This window comes from Triticum aestivum, chromosome 4B, assembly GCF_018294505.1.
Source record: "Triticum aestivum cultivar Chinese Spring chromosome 4B, IWGSC CS RefSeq v2.1, whole genome shotgun sequence".
In the NCBI taxonomy this organism is placed as follows: Eukaryota; Viridiplantae; Streptophyta; class Magnoliopsida; order Poales; family Poaceae; genus Triticum; species Triticum aestivum.
Window position 1 is genome coordinate 629,432,927 of NC_057804.1, and position 22,172 is coordinate 629,455,098.

At 44.6% G+C, this 22,172-nt stretch overlaps 1 pseudogene; it reads left to right on the plus strand.

The window, feature by feature from the left end:
• The window catches only part of LOC123090304 (putative G-type lectin S-receptor-like serine/threonine-protein kinase At1g61610), a 56,102-nt pseudogene extending 46,834 nt beyond the window's left edge, over nt 1-9,268 (plus strand).
• Nucleotides 9,269-22,172: the final 12,904 nt, after the last annotated feature.

Below are 22,172 nucleotides of genomic sequence, written 5' to 3' on the forward strand. Positions count from 1 at the left end.
CCTTTTCATCGAATCCGCTCCAACTAAAGTGGGAGAGACAGACACCCGCTAGCCACCTTATGCAACTAGTGCATGTCAGTCGGTGGAGCCTGTCTCACATAAGCGTACGTGTAAGGTCGGTCCAGGCCGCTTCATCCGACAATAGCGCTGAAGCAAAATAAGACTAGTAGTGGGAAGAAAGTTGACAACATCTATGCCCACAACAGATTTGTGTTCTACTCGTGCAAAGAGAACTATGCATAGACCTAGCTCATGATGCCACTGTTGGGGAACGTTGCAAAAAATAAAAAATTTCCTACGGTTTCACCAAGATCAATCTATGAGTTCATCTAGCAATGAGAGAGAGGAGTGCATCTACATACCCTTGTAGATCGAGCGGAAGCGTTCAAGAGAACGGGGTTGAGGGAGTCGTACTCGTCGTGATCCAAATCACCGGAGATCCTAGCGCCAAAACGGATGGCACCTCCGCGTTCAACACACGTACAATCAGCATGACGTCTCCTCCTTCTTGATCCAGCAAGGGGGAAGGAGAGGTTGATGAAGATCCAGCAGCACGACGGCGTGGTGGTGGATGCAGCAGGGATCCCGGCAGGGCTTCGCCAAGCGTCTGCGGGAGGGAGAGGTGTAGCAAGGGGGAAGGGAGGCGCCAAGTGCAAGGGTGCGGCTGCCCTCCCTCCCTCCTCTTTATATAGGGACCTTTGGGGGGGGGCAACCCTAGGAGATTGAATCTCCAATGGGGGGCGGCGGCCAAGGGGGGTGCCTTGCCCCCCAAGGCAAGTGGAGGCGCCCCCTCCCCTAGGGTTCCCAACCCTAGGCGCAGGGGGGGCCCAAGGGGGAGGGGGCGCACCAGCCCACCAGGGGCTGGTTCCCCTCCCACTTCAGCCCATGGGGCCCTCCGGGATGGGTGGCCCCACCCGGTGGACCCCCGGGACCCTTCCGGTGGTCACGGTACAATACCGGTGACCCCCGAAACTTTCCCGATGGTCGAAACTCGACTTCCCATACATAATTCTTTACCTCCGAACCATTCTGGAACTCCTCGTGACATCCGGGATCTCATCCGGGACTCCGAACAACTTTCGGTTTGCTGCATACAAATATCTCTACAACCCTAGCGTCACCGAACCTTAAGTGTGTAGACCCTACGGGTTCGGGAGACACGTAGACATGACCGATACGGCTCTCCGGTCAATAACCACCAACGAGATCTGGATACCCATGTTGGCTCCCACATGCTCCTCGATGATCTCATCGGATGAACCACGATGTCGAGGATTCAAGCAACCCGTATACAATTCCCTTTGTCAATCGGTATGTTACTTGCCCGAGATTCGATCGTCGGTATCCCAATACCTCGTTCAATCTCGTTACCGGCAAGTCACTTTACTCGTACCGTAATGCATGATCCCATGACCAGACACTTGGTCACTTTGAGCTCGTTATGATGATGCATTACTGAGTGGGCCCAGAGATACCTCTCCGTCATACGGAGTGACAAATCCCAGTCTCGATTCGTGTCAACCCAACAGACACTTTCAGAGATACCCGTAGTATACCTTTATAGTCACCCAGTTACGTTGTGACGTTTGGTACACCCAAAGCACTCCTACGGTGTTCGGGAGTTACACGATCTCATGGTCTAAGGAAAAGATACTTGACATTGGAAAAACTCTAGAAAATGAACTAGACGATCTTGTGCTATTCTTAGGATTGGGTCTTGTCCATCACATCATTCTCCTAATGATGCGATCCTGTTATCAATGACATCCAATGTCCATAGTCAGGAAACCATGACTATCTGTTGATCAAAGGGCTAGTCAACTAGAGGCTTACTAGGGACATATTGTGGCCTATGTATTCACACATGTGTTACGATTTCCGAATAACACAATTATAGCATGAATAAAAGATAATTATCATGAACAAGGAAATATAATAATAATCCTTTTATTATTGCCTTTAGGGCATATTTCCAACAGTTATGATTTACCAAAACCACCTAGGGATAGTTGCACTTTCAGCCACTTATATGTTCTTTCAAGTACTAATCATTTGTGCTAATATTGTAGGTTTGGATGGATGCTTCATAAAGCTCACTACTGGTCAACAAATCCTAGCTGCTACTGGAAGAGATGGGAACAACAACATTTTTCCCATTGCTTTTGGAATTGTAGACTAGGAGGACACAAATTCCTGGACATGGTTTCTATACCAGCTGAAGGTAGCAATAGGTGGGGAATTTGGCAAGTTTGGACAGTACACAATCATTTCAGATAGGCAAAAGGTAATATATTTAGTTGTACTTTCATGTAGTTACTTTCATGTAGTTGTAGTTACTTAGTTGCAGTTGTTTCATACAGGGTCTTTTGAAAGCCATAAATAGAGTCGTCCCCAATTGCCCACAAAGGTTTTGCCTTAGGCATATCTACCAGAACTTTCAAATTGCGGGGTTTAGAGGGCCAGAATTAAAAAAATACATGGATGCAGCAAGTTACTCATATACTAAACATGGTTTTCAAGTTGCAATGGATGAGTTAAAGAGAGAGTGTGAAGCAGCTTGGTTGTGGCTTAGCAAAATACCCAAACACACTTGGGCCAGACATGCCATGGATTTGAACTACAAGACAGACTTAGTTGTTAACAATCTAAGTGAGGTTTTCAATAGGTGGGTCCTAGATGTGAGGGCTAAGCCAATAAGGACCATGGTTGATGGAATTAGGACAAAGTTGATGGTCAAGTACAATGCAAATAGAACAAAAACTGATACTGTTAAATGGGAGATTTGTCCTACATATGCAGAGAAACTGGAAGAAGCAAAGAAGTGGTCTAGGAACTGCCAATCTTTGATGGCTGGACCACATCTTTACCAAGTGACAAGTGGAGAGAAAACATATGATGTTAACCTGCAGGAAAACACTTGTGGGTGTAGGAAGTGGGATATGACAGCAGTGCCTTGCCATCATGCTGTCTCTGCCATACACAAAGATAAGCTATAGATAGAGGGCTTTGTTCATGATTTTTTCAAAAAACCAATGTACAAGGCTGCTTACAGTCCCATAATCTATCCAGTACCTGGCCCTGACATGTGGCCAAGGACAGACAGTAGGGACATTGAGCCTCCAGTCTTCAAAGAACACAAAGGCAGAGCACAAACTAAGAGAAGAAAGGGCAGACATGAGAAGCCAGCTCCAAAGGACACTTCAAGGATGGCCTCAATCACTTGTTCTAATTGCAGCAAAGTTGGCCATAGGTACACCAACTGCCATGTTGCTTTGAAGCCTGCACTAGCCATGAGAAAGAATAGGCATGAGGTAAGAAACAATGCAAAACATGCTAAATTACTTGTGTTCTCTATGCATGTAACAAAAATGCTGAATTACTTGTGTTATGTTTGCAGCCAAGCAGCTCTTCTTACCCACCTGATGCTGCTACTACTGCCTCATCTGCTGCACCAGCAAGAAGGGTTGCATCTACTGCCACTGCACCAGCACCAGCAAGGAGGACTCCATCTTCTGCCACTGCACCAACACCAGCAAGAAGAACTCCATCTTCTGCCACTGCACCAGCACTACCAAAGAGGACTATATCTTCTGCCACTGCACCAGCACCAGCAAAGAGGACTCCATCTTCTGCCACTGCACCATCAACAAGATCTGCTACTGCTGCTGCAAAGGGTAAGGCTCCAGCTACTAGGGCTTCAACTGCGGCAAAGGGAGCAAGGGCAACTTTCTTGCCTCCAAGACCAAATAGTGGTTCCCAGAGAGTCAGAAAGCCAACCTAGAAGATCAAGGACTACCTGACTGCTTCTGGTGCAGCATGGGGTTGATGTTGTGATCCAAAATATGCTTTATAATGTTAAGCCACTGCTACTATTTTGATGACCAAGTGATCATCAAGTTATGTTTTGGTACTGTAATGCCCAAGTTAGGTTCTGGTACTGCAATGATCAAGTGATGATCAATTAATGTAGTGCTACTCCAGTTATCATCCTTCTGTCAAACTATGGCATTCTAGTAGTCCTGTGATGATCAACTTTGATGATCAATTAATCTAGTGCTACTCTAGTTATGATGATGGTGCTACTCTTGTGATGCTACTCTTGTGCCAAAAACCCCTACTTGATGCCTCGACGTCGATAAAAAGCCAAAAAAGCCTACTTGATGCCTCGATGTCGATAAAAAGCCAAAAAACCCTACTTGCTGCCTTGACATTGATAAAAAGCCAAAAACCCCTACTTGATGCCTCGATGTCGATAAGAAGCCAAAAAAGCCTACTTGATGCCTCGACGTTGATAAAAAGCCAAAAAAGCCTACTTGATGCCTTGGCGTCGATAAAAAGCCAAAAACCCTACTTGATGCCTCAGCGTCGATAAAAAGCCAAAAACCCTACTTGACCCTACTTGATGCCTCAGGGTCGATAAAAAGCCAAAAACCCTAGTTCACCCTACTTGATGCCTCGGCGTCAATAAAAAGCCAAAAACCCTACTTGATGCCTCGGCGTCGATAAAAAGCCAAAAACCCTCCTTGACCCTACTTGATGCCCCGGGGTCAATAAAAAGCCCAAAACCCTAGTTCACCCTACTTGATGCCTCGTCGTCGATAAAAAGCCAAAAAAACCTAGTTGACCCTACTTGATGCCTTGGCGTCGACAAAAAGCAAAAACCACTAATTGACCCAACTTGATGCTCACAATTATCAGTTGAGCATAAACATGTTTAAGATCAAATTCAACAACTGTAAATAGCTTACCAAGCTCAAAAACACCAGTTGCACAGAAACATACATAATATCACATTCAGCATTAGTTCAAATCCATACATAATCATAGTTGAAGATTACTACATTACATCACCATAGTTCAGAAGTACTCATAGTTAATAGAATTTAAACTACTATCATTACAGCAAATGCCAAACCACACTCTGCAAAAGGTCAGCAAATGCCAAATGATATTGCCCATTCTTCTCTTCCACAACCACCTGCTTATCCATTTATGATGGCCTTGACCCCCTGCAGCTTCACATTGCTCTCTTCAACTGTCTTCTTGAGCTCATCAATCTGGTTCTGCAAATTCTTCCTCTCTTCAGCTAGCTTGAGCTTCATGTTCCTAATGACATTTGCTTGAGCAGCTACTAGGTTCTTAACCATGTCATACTTCTCTTGAAGCTTGCTGGTTTCAAGATCTTTCCTTTCTACCTCTGCCGTCTTCCTTTCCCGAGCATCCAAAAGTCCATTGACATCTTCAACCAACTTCTCATAGCTCTCCTGCAGCTTCTTCTTCTCTTGTGTCAAGTCATGAACAGCAAATGAATGCATCAGATTTTCCTCAATCCTGTCTCTCTTACTTTGTTCATACATAAACCATAACTTGGCTAATGCATTCTCAAGGGTGTTGGGCCAAGCTGGATCAATCCATTCAACTAATCCACAGTTTCTACCTTCCTGAACAAAATCAGAATTAACATAAACAAATACATTAGAATGCTTCCAAACAACACTATTTAAATACTATCCTCAAATTCAGAGCTTGAGCTTGCTAGCTGAAGATAGGACTACTTAAACCTGCCCTCATGCTACTTAAACAATGTTGTCCTGCTCTAAGGTAAACAAAATCAATCAAATGACCTAACATGTCAGACTAAACAAGTTGCATCCTTTGTCCTACTCTAGTAACCCATGCATATTCTGTCTTAAATTATTAATAGCATGCTACACTAAACTAAGTGACCTAACTTAACAATGTTGCCAGACCATGGTTTTAAGATGCTGCCAGAGTAAACAATTGCTTCTAATCCACTTTCCTAACTTAACAATACAACTAAACTTAACAATAAACTACAATGCCTGCCTCCACAGTACAGATCCAGAGAAAACAAATCACAATATACCTTCTCAGCACAACAAAGAAACCTCCTGCCAGTGTGGATTCCTTCGAAAGCAACACGCCTTTCTGCGGCCATCCCATGTTCATTGCAGAGAACAAGCAACTCCGTTTCAGGTCCCTCGAAATCGGAGTCTTCAGTGGTAGCAGGGATCTGTAGTGCATAGGAATACCAGACATTTGATCCACATGTCAGCAGTACTCACATGTCAGCAAAGAAGCTCATTCAAAAAAAAAAATCCCCAAATCACAAACCCTAACCCTAAAAATCTGAACTTACCTTAATGATGCCGTCGTCAGAAGTTGAGCTGACGTACTCCACGATGTGCTCGCTGCTATCGGACCCATCGCTCTAGGACACCATGGCGACGCGGCGGGGGCGCGGCGACGCGGCGGCGGGTGCGGCGAGCAAGACAGAGGAGGAGTGAGCGAGAGAGCAGCGAGACAGAGTGGGGAGTGGGGAGTGGGGGCAGCACCAACCGGTCTTTTGACCGGTGCATCAAACAGAGTCACACGGCGCCGTCAAACGCCGTCTAACAGCTGTCGGGACGGCCGATGGTGTCACGTACGCAAAAAATGAGCCCCGCCTGTCATAAACAAGCTTAACTAAGCCCGATCCGCCGATCAGTGCTTTCTGCAAAAAGATTATCATAGACACGGTGTTTTTTGCAAAAAAAATGTATTGAAGTGGTTTTCGCAAAGCTTTCCTTCAAAGTGGTGGTTTTCTGCAATTTACTCCCTACGGCGTAGACCCTGCCACCTCGCTCCAGCTCTTCACGTGGAACGGGTCGCGCCCTCTGTGGCGCAGCGGCGCGTGGATGGGGTACAGCGTCGCCAGCGAGTACGTCGCAAATGCCAGCGCCGTAGTCTCGCTCGCCGTAGTGGACACCGACGACGACTCCTACGTCGCCTTCGCCCTCTCCGATGCCGCCCCACGCACGCGCTACGTCATCACGCACTCCGGCAGTCTCGAGCTCCAGAGCTGGAGGAACGGCGGCACCGAGTGGGACACGCTGGGCTGCTGGCCGCCCCACGACTGCAGCCGCTACGGCTACTGCGACAACACGGACGCGGCGCCGGCGTGCAAGTGCCTCCACGGCTTCGAGCCCGCCAGCCCCGACGAGTGGAGCAGCGGCAGCTTCTCGCAGGGGTGCCGGCGCAAGGAGGAGCTACGGTGCGGCGTCGCTGATGGCGACGGCGACGGGTTCTTGGCGGTGCCGGACATGAAGGCGCCCGACAGGTTCGTGGTGATCGCGAACACGGGAGCGGCCGGATGCGCGGCGGAGTGCGCTCGCAACTGCTCCTGCATGGCGTACGCGCACGCCAACCTGAGCAGAGCAGCAGCTCCAGGAGGGACACCACGAGGTGCCTGGTCTGGCTGGGGGACCTCATCGACGCCAAGAAGTTGGGAGGCAGCGCTGCCGGTAGCGACACGCTGCACCTCCGCGTCGCCGGCGTGGCTACCGCAGGTACCCCACAAACCAATCCTGTCCGCGCGCAGTAATACTCGATCATGATGAAACTGTTGGAATTTTTACCGCGAACATTGTCTGATAACGTCAATCTGATCGAGTTTCAATTCTCAAGGCAGCAACAAGGAGAGAAACACGTTGAAAATTGTATTGCCAGTTTTAGCAGGCGTTTTGCTGGTGCTGGCATGCTTATCAATTGTGACATGGGTTTGCAAGTCCAAAGGCAGAGCTGCATACGTACTTTGCTCAAGCATATCTGACATAATCCAATTCTACAGGAACACTGTAAAATGTTTATATCAATATATATTTTGGAAGCAGGCAATAAACAGAAAGGCAACAATTTCAATAGATTACTTGGGCTAGGAGATTTGAGCACCTGTGAAGGTTTTGGAACAGGAAGTCCCGCCGACGGTTTTGAGTTTTCACTGGTGAGCTTCAGAGACATTGCAGCTCTGACAAACAACTTCCACACATCACATATGATCGGACAAGGCGGTTTCGGCAAAGTGTACAAGGTAATTATCAGTCATCTGCCTAGCTATTCTAGTCTAAGATCTTGATTGAGGCGCCAATATACTCGGATCTCATCCATTCTCTCCATCAAATGCAAAAGGCAGTGTTAGATGGCCGTGAAGTTGCTATCAAAAGGCTGAGCAGGAATTCTGACCAAGGAATGACAGAGTTCAGAAACGAAGTTGTTCTGATGGCCAAGCTACAGCATAGGAACTTGGTTAGCCTTGTTGGTTGCTGCTCCGAGGGAGATGAAAAGTTGTTGATTTACGAGTACATGCCTAACAAAAGCTTAGATGCTCTCCTTTTCAGTATGATCTAGTAACACAACACATGATAAGTTCTTCAATCAGCTCCGCAAATTGGTCACTAATCATGACATTGTTGCCCTTTTGTAGACAGCTCAAGAGAAACAACGCTAGATTGGCAAACCCGGTTTCGGATAATCAAAGGGGTGGCCAAAGGGCTCCTATATCTTCATCAAGATTCCAGGTTGAAGATAATTCACGGGGATCTCAAAGCAAGCAACGTTTTGCTGGACCAAGAGATGAGACCCAAGATTGCAGATTTTGGCATGGCAAGGATGTTTGGTGAAAACCAACAGAAGGCGGACACGAAGCGAGTAGTGGGAACATAGTGAGTAAAAATGTTAGCTTCCATGAATTTAGCACACAAGTGAACCAAAGTTACTAAAAAATAATCACTCGTTGGTAAAAAAATATCAACAGCGGCTACATGGCTCCTGAATATGCAATGAGAGGCATATTCTCTACCAAATCGGATGTTTACAGCTTCGGTGTGTTGACATTGGAGGTTGTAAGTGGCGTGAAGATAAGCTCTGCTGATCGCACAATGGAGTTTGAAAATCTAATAGCATATGTGAGTTGAATTTTCAAACCGTAGATAATTAAGCCAATTGCTCCATCCAGAACCTCAATTGTTGATTTCATTGGTTTATCTTATGTATTCAGGCATGGAACCTATGGAAGGTAGGGAAGACGAAAGATTTAGTGGATTCTAACATTGTGGAGAGTTGTGTACATCATGACGCTTTGCTCTGCGTCCAGATGGGGCTCTTGTGTGTGCAGGACAACCCCAATGATCGGCCAACCATGTCATCTATCATGTTCATCTTGGAGAACATAAGCGCTACACTTCCCATCCCCAACCAACCTGTATATTTTGCACATGCGAAGAACGAAGTAGAACATGTAACAGGCGATACCCAAAACTCGAAGAACAACCTGACTCTTACAATTCTAGAGGGAAGGTAAGTTGTCAATCATTCGATTTTTAAGATACTAGAGCCATTCTCTAAAGGAGGACTTGTCTACGAAGGTAAATTATATCTCTGGTTCCAAGTTTCATGTCCCTAACTTTCTACTTTTAGATTTGTGACATGATGAAATTGAGAAATGTCACAACCCTAGCTAATGGCAATGTATTTGAGTAGTCCTAAGCATATATCATGCTTGTTTTTTTTTTCTAAAATAAGAAATTGAGGGAAATTGAAGCATCGGGTTTAATAAAGGGCTAAAACCCTAACAATTTTCCACTGAATAGAAAATGATGTTCTTAAATCCTACTCATATGTGACTATGTGGGCCCCGCCCTAAATTTGACATTTTAACAAAACTGTATGAGGGCTTTGGAATTAAGTCATAATTTAATTTAATTAGGTTTATATCTTTAGAAATAGAAATATGAACCTGAAAAGCATGAAATTATTTGTGTGTGTGTGCTTCTAAGGGTCTAGAGATGACATATAAAAAGTTTCATAAATTTTCTACTATTTTTTATAACCAATATAATGCAAAACAATAGCAAAATAAGAAAGCAAAGGATGGCAATTGGTAGGGTATAGTGCGGGTACAATAATCCCATATCCATACCCATGTTGATGGCAATTGGTAGGGTATAGTGCGGGTACAATAATCCCATATCCATACCCATGTTTCTCATGGGCGTAAAATCATACCCATACCCTACCCATCGGGCGCAAACTTATGCCCGTGCCCATGCACGATGGGTACCCATCGGGCATATCAACACATCATAAAAGGTGGGATGGTGGCGTAGTTGCTAGGTCCATTGTAGCATCGAGAGGCTTATGGGGTTGGGAAATGGTGATTGTGCGGAGGAGAGGCAGGGTATTGTCGAGGGAGTACAAGAAGAGGATGAAGGTGGACTCATTGTCTTAGGTTTATGACACATGTGACCTATCTATATTGCTAGATAGATCTTGCGTGATCGTAGGAATTTTTTTGAAATTACTACGTTCCCCAACATGTTACTTGACCATGACGAACCTACGAACTATGAAGAAGCTATGATGAGCCCAGATTCCGATAAATGGCTTGAGGCCTTGAAATCTGAGATAAGATCCATGTATGAGAACAAAGTATGGACTTTGGTGGATCTGCCCGATGATCGGCGACCCGTAGAAAATAAATGGATCTTCAACTGACTCTGACGGTAATGTTACTGTCTATAAAGCTTGAATTGTTGCAAAGGGTTTTCGACAAGTTCAAGGAGTTGACTACGATGAAACTTTCTCACCCGTAGTGATGCTTAAGTCTGTCCGAATCATGTTAGCAATTGCCACATTTTATGATTATGAAGTCTAGCAAATGGATGTCAAAACTACATTCCTTAATGGATTTCTTAAAGAAGAGTTGTATATGATGCAACCAGAAGGTTTTGTCGTTCCTAAAGGTGCTAACAAAGTGTGCAAGCTCCAACGGTCCATTTATGGACTGGTGTAAGCATCTCAGAGTTGGAATATACGCTTTGATGAAGTGATCAAAGCATATGGTTTTATACAGACTTTTGGAGAAGCATGTATTTACAAGAAAGTGGGTGGGAGCTCTATAGCATGTCTAATATTATATGTGGATGACATATTGTTGATTGGAAATGATGTAGATTTTCTGAATAGCATAAAAGGATACTTGAACAAGAGTTTTTCAATGAAAGACCTCGGTGAATCTTCTTACATATTGGGCATCAAGATCTATAGAGATAGATCAAGACGCTTGATAGGACTTTCACAAAGCACATACCTTGATAAAGTTTTGAAGAAATTCAAAATGGATCAGTCAAAGAAAGGGTTTTTGCACTGTGTTACAAGGTGTGAAGTTGAGTCAGACTCAATGTCCAACCACTGCAGAAGATAGAGAGAAAATGAAAGTCATTCCCTATGCTTCAGCCATAGGTTCTATCATGTATGCTATGCTGTGTACCAGACCTGATGTGTGCCTTGCTATAAATTTAACAGGGAGGTACCAAAGTAATCTAGGAGTGGATCACTGGACAACGGTCAAGAACATCCTGAAGTACCTGAAAAGGACTAGGGATGTGTTTCTTGTTTATGAAGGTGACAAAGAGCTTGTCATAAATGGTTATGTTGACGCTAGCTTTGACACTGATCCGGATGACTCTAAGTCACAATCTGGATACGTATTTTTATTGAATGGTGGAGCTGTCAGTTGGTGCAGTTCCAAGCAGAGCGTCGTGGTGGGATCTACGTGTGAAGTGGAGTACATAGCTGCTTCGGAAGCAACTAATGAAGGAGTCTGGATGAAGGAGTTCATATCCGATCTAGGTGTAATACCTAGTGCATCAGGTCCAATGGAAATCTTTTGTGACAATACTGGAGCAATTGCCTTGGCGAAGGAATCCAGATTTCACAAAAAGACCAAACACATCAAGAGACGCTTTAACTCCATCCGAGATTTGGTCTAGGGGGGAGACATAGAGATTTACGAAATACATACAGATCTGAATGGTGCCGACCCGTTGACTAAGCCTCATCCACGAGCAAAACATGATCAGCACCAAGACTCCATGGGTGTTAGATTCATTACAATGTAATCTAGATTATTGACTCTAGCGCAAGTGGGAGATTGAAGGAACTATGCCCTAGAGGCAATAATAAAGTTGTTATTTTATATTTCCTTATTTCATGATAAATGTTTATTATTCATGCTAGAATTGTATTAACTGAAAACTTGATACATGTGTGAATACATAGACAAAACAATGTGTCCCTGGTATGCCTCTACTAGACTAGCTCGTTGATCAAAGATGGTTAAGTTTCCTAGCCATGGACATGAGTTGTCATTTGATAACGGGATCACATCATTAGTGGAATGATGTGACGGACAAGACCCATCCGTTAGCTCAGCATAATGATCACTTTTATTGCTACTGCTTTCTTCGTGTCAAATATGTATTCCTCCGACTATGAGATTATGCAACTCCCGGACATCGGAGGAATGCCTTATGTGCTATCAAACGTCACAACGTAACTGGGTGATTCTAAAGATGCTCTACAGATATCTCCGAAGGTGTTTGTTGGGTTCGCATAGATCGAGATTAGGATTTGTCACTCCGAGTATCAGAGAGGTATCTCTGGGCCCTCTCAGTAATGCACATCATATGAAGCCTTGCAAGCAATGTAACTAATGAGTTAGTTGTGGGATGATGCACTACAGAACGAGTAAAGAGACTTGCAGGTAATGAGATTGAACTAGGTATGAAGATACCGACGATAGAATCTCAGGCAAGTAACATACCGATGACAAAGGGAATAACTATATTGACATTGCGGTTTGACCGATAAAGATCTTTGTAGAATATGTGGGAACCAATATGAGCATCCAGGTTCCGCTATTGATTATTGATCGAAGATGTGTCTTGGTCACGTCTACATAGTTCTCGAACCCGTAGGGTCCGCACGCTTAACGTTCGATGACGATAGGTTTTATATGAGTTATGTGTTTTGGTGACCGGAGGTTGTTCGAAGTCCCGGAGATCACAGACATGACGAGGAGTCTCGAAATGGTCGAGAGGTAAAGATTGATATATTGGAAGGTTATATACGGACACCGGAATGGTTCCAAAGAGGTTCGGGGATTTTTTGGAGTACTGGGAGGTTACCGGAACCCCTCGGGAAAGTTAATGGGCCTCATGGGACTTAGTGGAGAGGGGTGGGGGGCGCGACCCCCCTTTCCTTCTCCCTCTCCACATCTTTCCCCTTTCCCCCTCTCTGTAAGAAGGAAAAAGAGGGGGGTGGCCGAATCCTACTGGGAGTGGAGTCCTAGTAGGACTGCCCCCTCCATGGCGTGCCCCTGGTGGCCGGCCTCCTCCCCCTCCTGTTCTATATATGGGGGCGAGGGGCACCCCAAAGCACATCAATTGTTTAGCTGTGTGAAAGTGCAACTATCCCTAGGTGGTTTTGGTAATTCCGAACAACATATAGCTCATTGGGCTAATGCTATTCCAAGACAAATATTTCAGGAAAGCTCAATGAATGGCATGGCATGGATGAGGAAAGTAGATCCCTCAAAATACTAAGGATAAAAGGATTGGCTCAAGCTCAAAGGTTCAAGACTCTGCATTTTATATTTTAGTGATCCAAGATCACAATGGGTCTATAGGAAAAGCCAATACTATCAAGAAGGGATGAGGTGTTGCTTAATGCGTTTCTTGCTCCACAATGCTTAGTGATATGCTCCAAAAACCCTCAACTACTTTCTCATATCCACATATGACCCTAACCAAAAGTCAAACTCGACCCCACCGATTCTTTCTATCCGGCGCCACTGAGTTTAGATGTCATAGCCACTTCCACAAACCCTAGGAAAATCGGTTTCACCGATAGGGATCTCGGTCTCACCAAGATGGGATTGTAATCTCTCTGTTTCCCTTCATAACGTTTTAGTCTTACCGAAGTGAGCGATCGGTCCCACCGAGATTGCAAGTAAACTCTCTGTTTCCTTTTTGTAACATTTTGGTCTCACCGAAATGAGCGAATCGGTCCCACCGAGTTTACCTGACCAACTCTCTGGTTAGCTTATTACCAAAATCGGTCTCACCGAGTTTGTGTAATCGGTCTCACCGAGATTACATTATGCCCTAACCCTAACCATATAGGTCCTACCGAGTTTCATGTCGGTCCCACCGAAAACCCTAACGGTCACTAGGTTTACTAAATCGGTCCGACCGAGTTTGGTGATTCGGTCCCACCAAGATTGGTAAATTGTGTGTAACGGTTAGATTTTGTGTGGAGGCTATATATACCCCTCCACCTCCTCTTCATTCGTGGAGGGAGCCATCAGAACAAATCTACACTTCCAACTTACCATTTCTGAGAGAGAACCACCTACTCATGTGTTGAGGCCAAGATATTCCATTCCTACCATATGAATCTTGATCTCCAGCCTTCCCCAAGTTGCTTTCCACTCAAATCTTCTTTCCACCAAATCCAAATCCTGTGAGAGAGAGTTGAGTGTTGGGGAGACTATCATTTGAAGCACAAGAGCAAGGAGTTCATCATCAACGCACCATTTGTTACTTCTTGGAGAGTGGTGTCTCCTAGATTGTCTAGGTGTCACTTGGGAGCCTCCGACAAGATTGTGGAGTTGAACCAAGGTGTTTGTAAGGGCAAGGAGATCGCCTACTTCGTGAAGATCTACCGCTAGTGAGGCAAGTCCTTCGTGGGCGACGGCCATGGTGGGATAGACAAGGTTGCTTCTTCGTGGACCCTTCGTGGGTGAAGCCCTCCGTGGACTCGCGCAGCCGTTACCCTTCGTGGGTTGAAGTCTCCATTAATGTGGATGCACGATAGCACCACCTATCGGAACCATGACAAAAACATCCATGTCTCCAATTGCGTTTGAATTATCCAAACCCTTCCCCTTTACATTCTTGCAAGTTGCATGCTTTACTTTCCGCTGCCCGTACTCTTTGCATGCTTGCTTGAATTATGTGAAGATTGCTTGACTTGTGCTAGAATAGATAAAATCTACTAAAGACTAAAATTGGGAAAAGGTTAAGTTTTTAATTGGTCAAGTAGTCTAATCACCCCCCCTCTAGACATACTTCAAGATCCTACAAGTGGTATCAGAGCTTTGGTCTCCGTTTGCTTTGATTTCCATAGCTTTTGGTGGTCATAGCCTTGGTTTCACAACCTAGGAGAGTATGGCATCTAGCGAGGGAAATTATCACTGTAGAGGTCCTTACTTTGATGGTACGGATTTTGCTAGTTGGAAGCATAAGATGAAAATGCATATTCTCGGACATAACCCCGCCGTTTGGGCTATTGTGTGTATTGGCTTGCAAGGTGAATTCTTTGATGGGAGAGAACCGAACCGTGAAGCTAGCGCGGATGAGTTGAAGATGCTGCAATACAATGCTCAAGCTTGTGATATCCTCATCAATAGATTGTGCACCGAAGAATTCAACAAAATCAACCGTCTTGAGAATGCAAAGGAAATTTGGGATACTTTGATTGATATGCATGAAGGTACCGACTCCGTCAAGGAATCCAAATTGGATGTGCTCCAAAGTCAACTTGACAAGTTTAAAATGAAGGATGGTGAAGGTGTCACTGAAATGTACTCTAGGCTTGCGCTTATCACAAATGAGATCGCGGGCTTAGGAAGTGAAGAGATGACCGACAGATTCATCATCAAGAAGATCCTAAGAGCATTGGATGGAAAATATGATACCGTGTGCACATAGATCCAAATGATTTCAAACTACAAGAATCTCAAGCCAACGGAAGTCATTGGAAGAATTGTTTCTCATGAGATGTCACTCAAGGATAAGGAGGAACTTCATAACAAGTCAAGTGGTGCTTACAAAGCCTCATGTGAAGCCCCCACATCATCAAGTGAGAAACAAACCTTCAATGAAGAATTGAGCTTAATGGTGAAGAACTTCAACAAATTCTACAAGAGTAGAAGCAAAGAGAGAAGCTCTAAGTCAAGGTCTTACAATGACAAAAGATCTTCTAGTCGAGAGCGCAATTGCTACAATTGTGGGAGACCCGGACACTATTCCAATGAGTGTATGACACCCTACAAAAGAAGAGAAGATTCTCCCAAGAGAAGAATCACCGCCAAGAGAGAGAAGGAGTAGAGATGATCGTTATGAACGAAGAACATCCCAGAGAAGCAATGATTCGGAAAGGAAGGACAAGTCATCAAGGAGCTACACAAAACGAAGACATCAAGCTCATGTTGGTGAATGGGTATCCGGATCCGACTCTGAACATCACTCTGAGAGAAGTTATCACTCCGACTCCGAACATACTCAAGATGAAGGTGTTGCCGGTCTAGCACTTGTGTCAACCAACTCTTACGACATATTTGATTCACCAAATGAAGGACTTGGAAGATGCTTCATGGCTAAAGGCCCTAAGGTAACACACCCCGAGTATGTTGATTTCAATAGTGATGAAGATGACTTGTTAGGTGATGATGATTTACTTGTTGACAACTCTAGTGATGAATACTATGATGAAACGTCAATTAATCATGCTAATCAAGATAAAACGAATGACAATGATAAGGAGAAGATTGAGCTTCTAACTAAAGAACTAAACACTCTTAAGTTAGATCATGAAACTATCTTTGAAGATCATCGAGAACTTTTAAGGGCTCATGAGAAGTTACGCTTTGAAAAGCTCAACCTTGAGCAAGAGCATGAGTTCTTAAAAGCAATCAATGATGATCTTCGCAAGAAAAGTTCTTCTTACATTGCCAAGCGTTTACTCTTATCTACTTACATGCCTCAAGTCAAGTCTAGTAACAAAAACAAGAAGGATTCTTCCTCTAGTAGTAACAATCATCATGCTAAATCCAATATTGTTGCTTCTAGTAGTTCTCTTGATTCCACTAATGATTCTCTGAGCCAAGTTACACTTGAGCAAGAAAATAGCTTATTGAAGGGAATTATAGAGAAAGGTGTTTACAAAAACCTTGCCGGGAGTAAGCAATTTGAGGAAATTGTACGCAAGCAAGGAAGGCACCGGAAGAACCAAGGTGTTGGTTTTGAACGAAAGTTCAATGCCAATGGAGTTGAGTGGGAATAAGATCAATATCCCAAGACGAAGTTTGTTCCTCAACAAGATAAGTATGATCCTACTTCCTTCAAGGGAACACAAGCTCAAGATGATCTTCCACCACAAGACCACAAGCAAAAAGGCAAGGACACGCTTCAAGAGGAGATTGATGCATTTTAAGAAGCTCCTAAGGCCTTAGTCAAGTGGGTTCCCAAGACTACGTCAAGTTCTACTTCATCAAGTATGACTACAACACCAAGGATTCCCATCAAGATGATGTGGATCCCGAAGAAGATGAACTAGAGAGTTCTCGAGGGTGACTCCGCCAACATTCTTCACTCATATCATTATGGCGAGGACAAGTGCAATCAACTTCCACATCTTGCACTAGTTCAAGGAGTCACAAACCCTCTTGTTGGTAAGACAAGGGACAAGGTAACCTAATTCTTTCATGGACATCATCTTGTGTGTGCATCACTCTATGTCTATGGATATCCTTGTTTGTTCCTTGTGGGACTAACCCGTGTAGGTATTGAAAGTGCAACTCACTCCAAAGGATTGCTCCAAATGATCTTCATCAACATTGAGCATTCACACCTTCAACACCTACATGAAGTCATCATCGACAAAACCCAAGGTTAGTTCATCCCTCTAAGGGGGGATCTCACATCTAGGGGGAGCTTAACTCTAAGAATTGAGTCAAAGCAATTCTAATGGTGTGAACACATCAATGCATTATGTAAAAGTGGTAACCCCACTTGAGCTTAAACGATGAGTATGACCTATGATCAAATGTTCTCATTTGACTCCTAAGTCAATATACTCATATATAGATGACCTAGTCATCACCAATTGTTTGATAGATGCTAGAATTGGTTTGTGCATGCTTTGCCACATATTTCTTTTGCCATTTTATTGTGTGAGCATGCTGGTTGCATATTTAACTCATTCGAGGACATCCACTTGTTGCTTTGATTGTTTGGTTCCTTTTCTTTTTGCCAAGTGGATGAACAAGAATGCCTAAGAACCTTCTTTAGCTAACTATGCTTTTCTTGTCTCAAGCTCTATTCATGCTACATCGCAAAATTTGATCAAGTCAGATTCGAACCACTCTGTGTGAGGAGCACTCGGAGTCCCCGATTCGTCATGGACTTAAACTTCCAAAACTTCTTTGTGCGTTCCGGTCTGACCGATTCTTCCATTTCGGTCATACCGAGATCACTAAGTCGATCTAGGTTTTCAATCTTGGTGCAACCAATTTGAACTTTTCGGTCTCGCCGAGTTGCTGTAACTGTCAACAGTTATGCATCTCGGTGCCACCGAGTTGTTCCACTCGGTCACACCGACAGGGTGGGGCTATATATACTCACGGGCAAAAATTTGGAAAACTTTCTCCAAACCCCTTTGTCCGCGCATAGCTCGCTCTGCCACCTGGGTCTTCGGATCGTCGACTTTGTAGCCAGCCGCCCCCTGTCGCTGGTCTCCGCCGCCGTCAACGGAATTCAACCCCGCCGTTGCCGCCGTAGCGAGTTCATCGCCAAGCTAGGGTATGGACTCGATCAGAGTGCTACCCCCGTCCAATTCCTAGCACATTGTGTTCATAATGATTCTTGCCACGATTGAAACGAATCTATCCACTTCCACTCAAAACAGTCGTTAGAATAGATGCGATTTGGAAATTTAGGGTTAGGTTTCTGCCGAAACCATCTTGGACCCACCGAGTTGTAAAACTCGGTTCCACCGATTCGGCTAAGGCCATTGCACAAGTGATTCTCGGTCTGACCGAGAATTGCAAATCGGTGTGACCGAGTTCAGGACTTTGTGAAACCCTAGTAGTCTCGGTACCACCAAACTGTGACTTGGTCTGACCGAGTTCACTAGTTTAGGTTCCAAAAGCTTCTTCGGTATCACCGAGTTTGCAAATCGATTGATCCGAAATGCTTTCTGTGGAAAACTAAAACTAAGTTTTTGAGTCATTCTTTTGCAAAAACCTCTGTATTTTGTGATGCTCATCCATTCTATCTCATCTATAACTATTCACAGGGTCAGCAGTCAGTGTTTGCAGCATGTCAGACCAAAGTGATAGTCAGAACAAGTCAGAAGAGCAGATTCACATGAGTGAGGGCACTAGTCCCTCAAGCACTTCAGATGATGGCAGCAGGAGCACCCCAAGCAATTTTCCCAAAGCTGCCACCAAGGCCAGAAAGAAGAAGACCTCAGAATCTGAGGATGAAGATTATGTGGCAGCTGAGGATGAGGCTACTTCTAAGAAGAAATCGCTCAGAAAGGAGTATGGCACAGCTGCAACTATCAAGCCTGGCATGAAGATCAAGGTGCCTGCTAAGAGGACTCCCATGTCCAAAGCCAGAGCCTCCACTCAAGCCCTAGAGACATCTAATCCCAAAGAGGCTGCTGCAGAATGGAAGAAGAGGAAGGAAAGGGTCAAGAAGACCATGGCCAGAGTTGTTGGACAACCTTCCATGATGGAAGAGGAGGAGGAAGAAGAGGTTGCTGCACCAGCACCTAAGGCTCCAAAGCTGATGGGTGATGCTATAAGGTCAGGGGCTGCATCATCAAAGCCCAAAGAAGCACCCAGAGCTGCCCCCAAGCCAAATACAGCACCTAAGAGGAATACCAGGAGCATACCAGCTGCTGAGAAGAAGAAGGCCCCAATGCCTGAAGTTGCTGCTGAAGAAGAAGTTGAAGGACAAGTTCTGAGGAAGCTGAAACCCAAGATTCCAGACCACAATGATGCTCATCCAGTGGCTGAGAACATGAAGCTGAGGAAGGATGCAGGGCTTAGACAATGGAGATTGTCTGACCCATATGCAATTAGGAGAAGGACTGCTGCTGATTACAGGTTCCACACTAAGGAACATCAGGATTTCTATGAGACTGCGCTATTGGACAAGAAGCCAATTGTTTGTGACATGAGGTGGGTGGATTAGAAATTCATCAAGGAGAATGAGGAACACTATCCTGGAGTGTATAACAGCTTCAGTGCTTGTGGAGTTGCAGACTTTGTGGGACAGAAGTTCACAAAGTGGAATGACGAGCTCATAATGCAATTCTACTCCACAGCACATTTCGATCCAGATGGGAGGATAGTATGGATGTCTGAAGGTACAAGGTACCAATCAACTATTGAGGAATGGGAAAATCCGATCAATGCCCCTAAGGAGAGTGAAGATGACTTGGATGTCTATGCCAAGAAGAAGAAGGATCACAATTCCATGGCACACATGTACAAGGAGATCCCGGATAAAGCTCTTGAGACTCATCAGTTTGGATCTGTACACTTTCTTTTGTCAGGACTGCCAACGATCAACTGGATCCTTAGGCACACCCTCTTGCCCAAGTCAGGCGACCACAACATGATCAGAGGCCATGCTATCAACTTGCTTCACATATTTGATGTGCCTCAGAAGTTCAAGGTCATGAGCCTCATAGTTGAGACTATCAAGAGGACATCAGCAGACCAAAAGAGAAGCTGTGGGTATGCCCTACAAATCTAGGAGCTGATCAACTTGAAGATGGGAACATGCACATATCAGTTGGATAAGGAACATTTTCCTATCTATCCAGACTTTGAGGACAATGAAGTTGTGATGAATGAGGATGAACCATCGTCAATGCAAGCACAGGAGAAGAAGGGGAAGGCCAGGACAGAGAAAGCTACCAAGATGCCAACCATGGAAGAGGCATCTCAGTACTTTTTGAAAAGAAAACAAGATCAACTAGGCTACTTGATTGCATCCACTCTGAGGATTGAGAAAGGGCTGGCCACCTTGACTCAAAACCAGGAGAGCCTGGAGAGGATCATGGAGCAGAAGTTGTATGACCTGGACGTGAAAGTAACTGAGATCCAATCTGTTGTTGAGTAGCTTCAGGATGACATGCAGGAGAGGAAGGGCAGGACAACCACAGATGCATTTGCCAGAGTGCCTCGAGCTCACAGATCAGTTGCAGTGCCAGTGACAGACACCAGAGCCACTTCATTTGCACCAGCTACAGGTCCTACAGCTCCAGTACAACCGGCTCCAGCACCTACACCTCCAGCTCCATCCACATCAACAGAAGATTTCGTCCGAGGAGCCATCTCTACACCACCTCACCTAGACCAAGCCTGAGAGACGATCTAGCACTATGCATTTTCTGTGAACTTTTTGGTAACTTGTTGCCAAAGGGGGAGAAAAATGTATAGATCATAGGCTTCGAGAGAGAGAGTTTGCTTTTGTTCTCTCTTGTTTTGGTGGTTGAACTTTATTTGCTTTTGCTTGCTTGAGATACTACGTTATTGCCTGTGTGAGACATTGATGATCATGTGTTTGATCATAAGCTACACTTATGCTTGTTGGATGACATTATCCCATTTATCTCTATATGATTATTCACTTTGCTTGGTGATGAGTGCATGTATTCAATCTTTATTATTTTGAGCACTCCACCAAGATGTATGTGACATGGAAGAGCAACCCATGAGCCTAATTCCTTGTGCATTTGCAGTCCAAAGCAAATCTTAAATCTATGCACAAATTTAGGGGGAGCTCTTGCTTATCACACACTTCTCAAAGCGACGATGTTTTTCAAATCTTATTATCATCTGTCGAAGCTTTGATCTATATGTTGTCATCAATTACCAACAAGGGGGGGATTGAAAGTGCAACTATCCCTAGGTGGTTTTGGTAATTCCTAACAACATATAGCTCATTGGGCTAATGCAATTCCAAGACAAATATTTCAGGAAAGCTCAATGAATGGCATGGCATGGATGAGGAAAGTGGATCCCTCAAAATACTAAGGATAAAAGGATTGGCTCAAGCTCAAAAGCTCAAGACTCTACATTTATATTTTAGTGATCCAAGATCACATTGAGTCTATAGGAAAAGCCAATACTATCAAGGAGGGATGAGGTGTTGCTTAATGAGTTTCTTGCTCCACAGTGCTTAGTGCTATGCTCCAAAAACCCTCAACTACTTTCTCATATCCACATATGACCCTAACAAAAAGTCAAACTCGGCCCCACCGATTCTTTCTATCCGGCGCCACCGAGTTTAGATGTCATAGCCACTGCCACAAACCCTAGGCAAATCGGTTTCACCGATAGGGATCTCGGTCTCACCGAGATGGGATTGTAATCTCTCTGTTTCCCTTCATAACGTTTCGGTCTAACCGAAGTGAGCATCGGTCCCACTGAGATTGCAATGTAAAGTCTCTGTTTCCTTTTTTTAACATTTCGATCTCACCGAAATGAGTGAATCGGTCCCACCAAGTTTACCTGACCAACTCTCTGGTTAGCTTATTACCAAAATCGGTCTCACCGAGTTTGTGTAATCGGTCTCACCGAGATTACGTTATGCCCTAACCCTAACCATATCGGTCCTACCGAGTTGCATGTCGGTCCCACCGAAAACCCTAACGGTCACTAGGTTTACTAAATCGGTCCGACCGAGTTT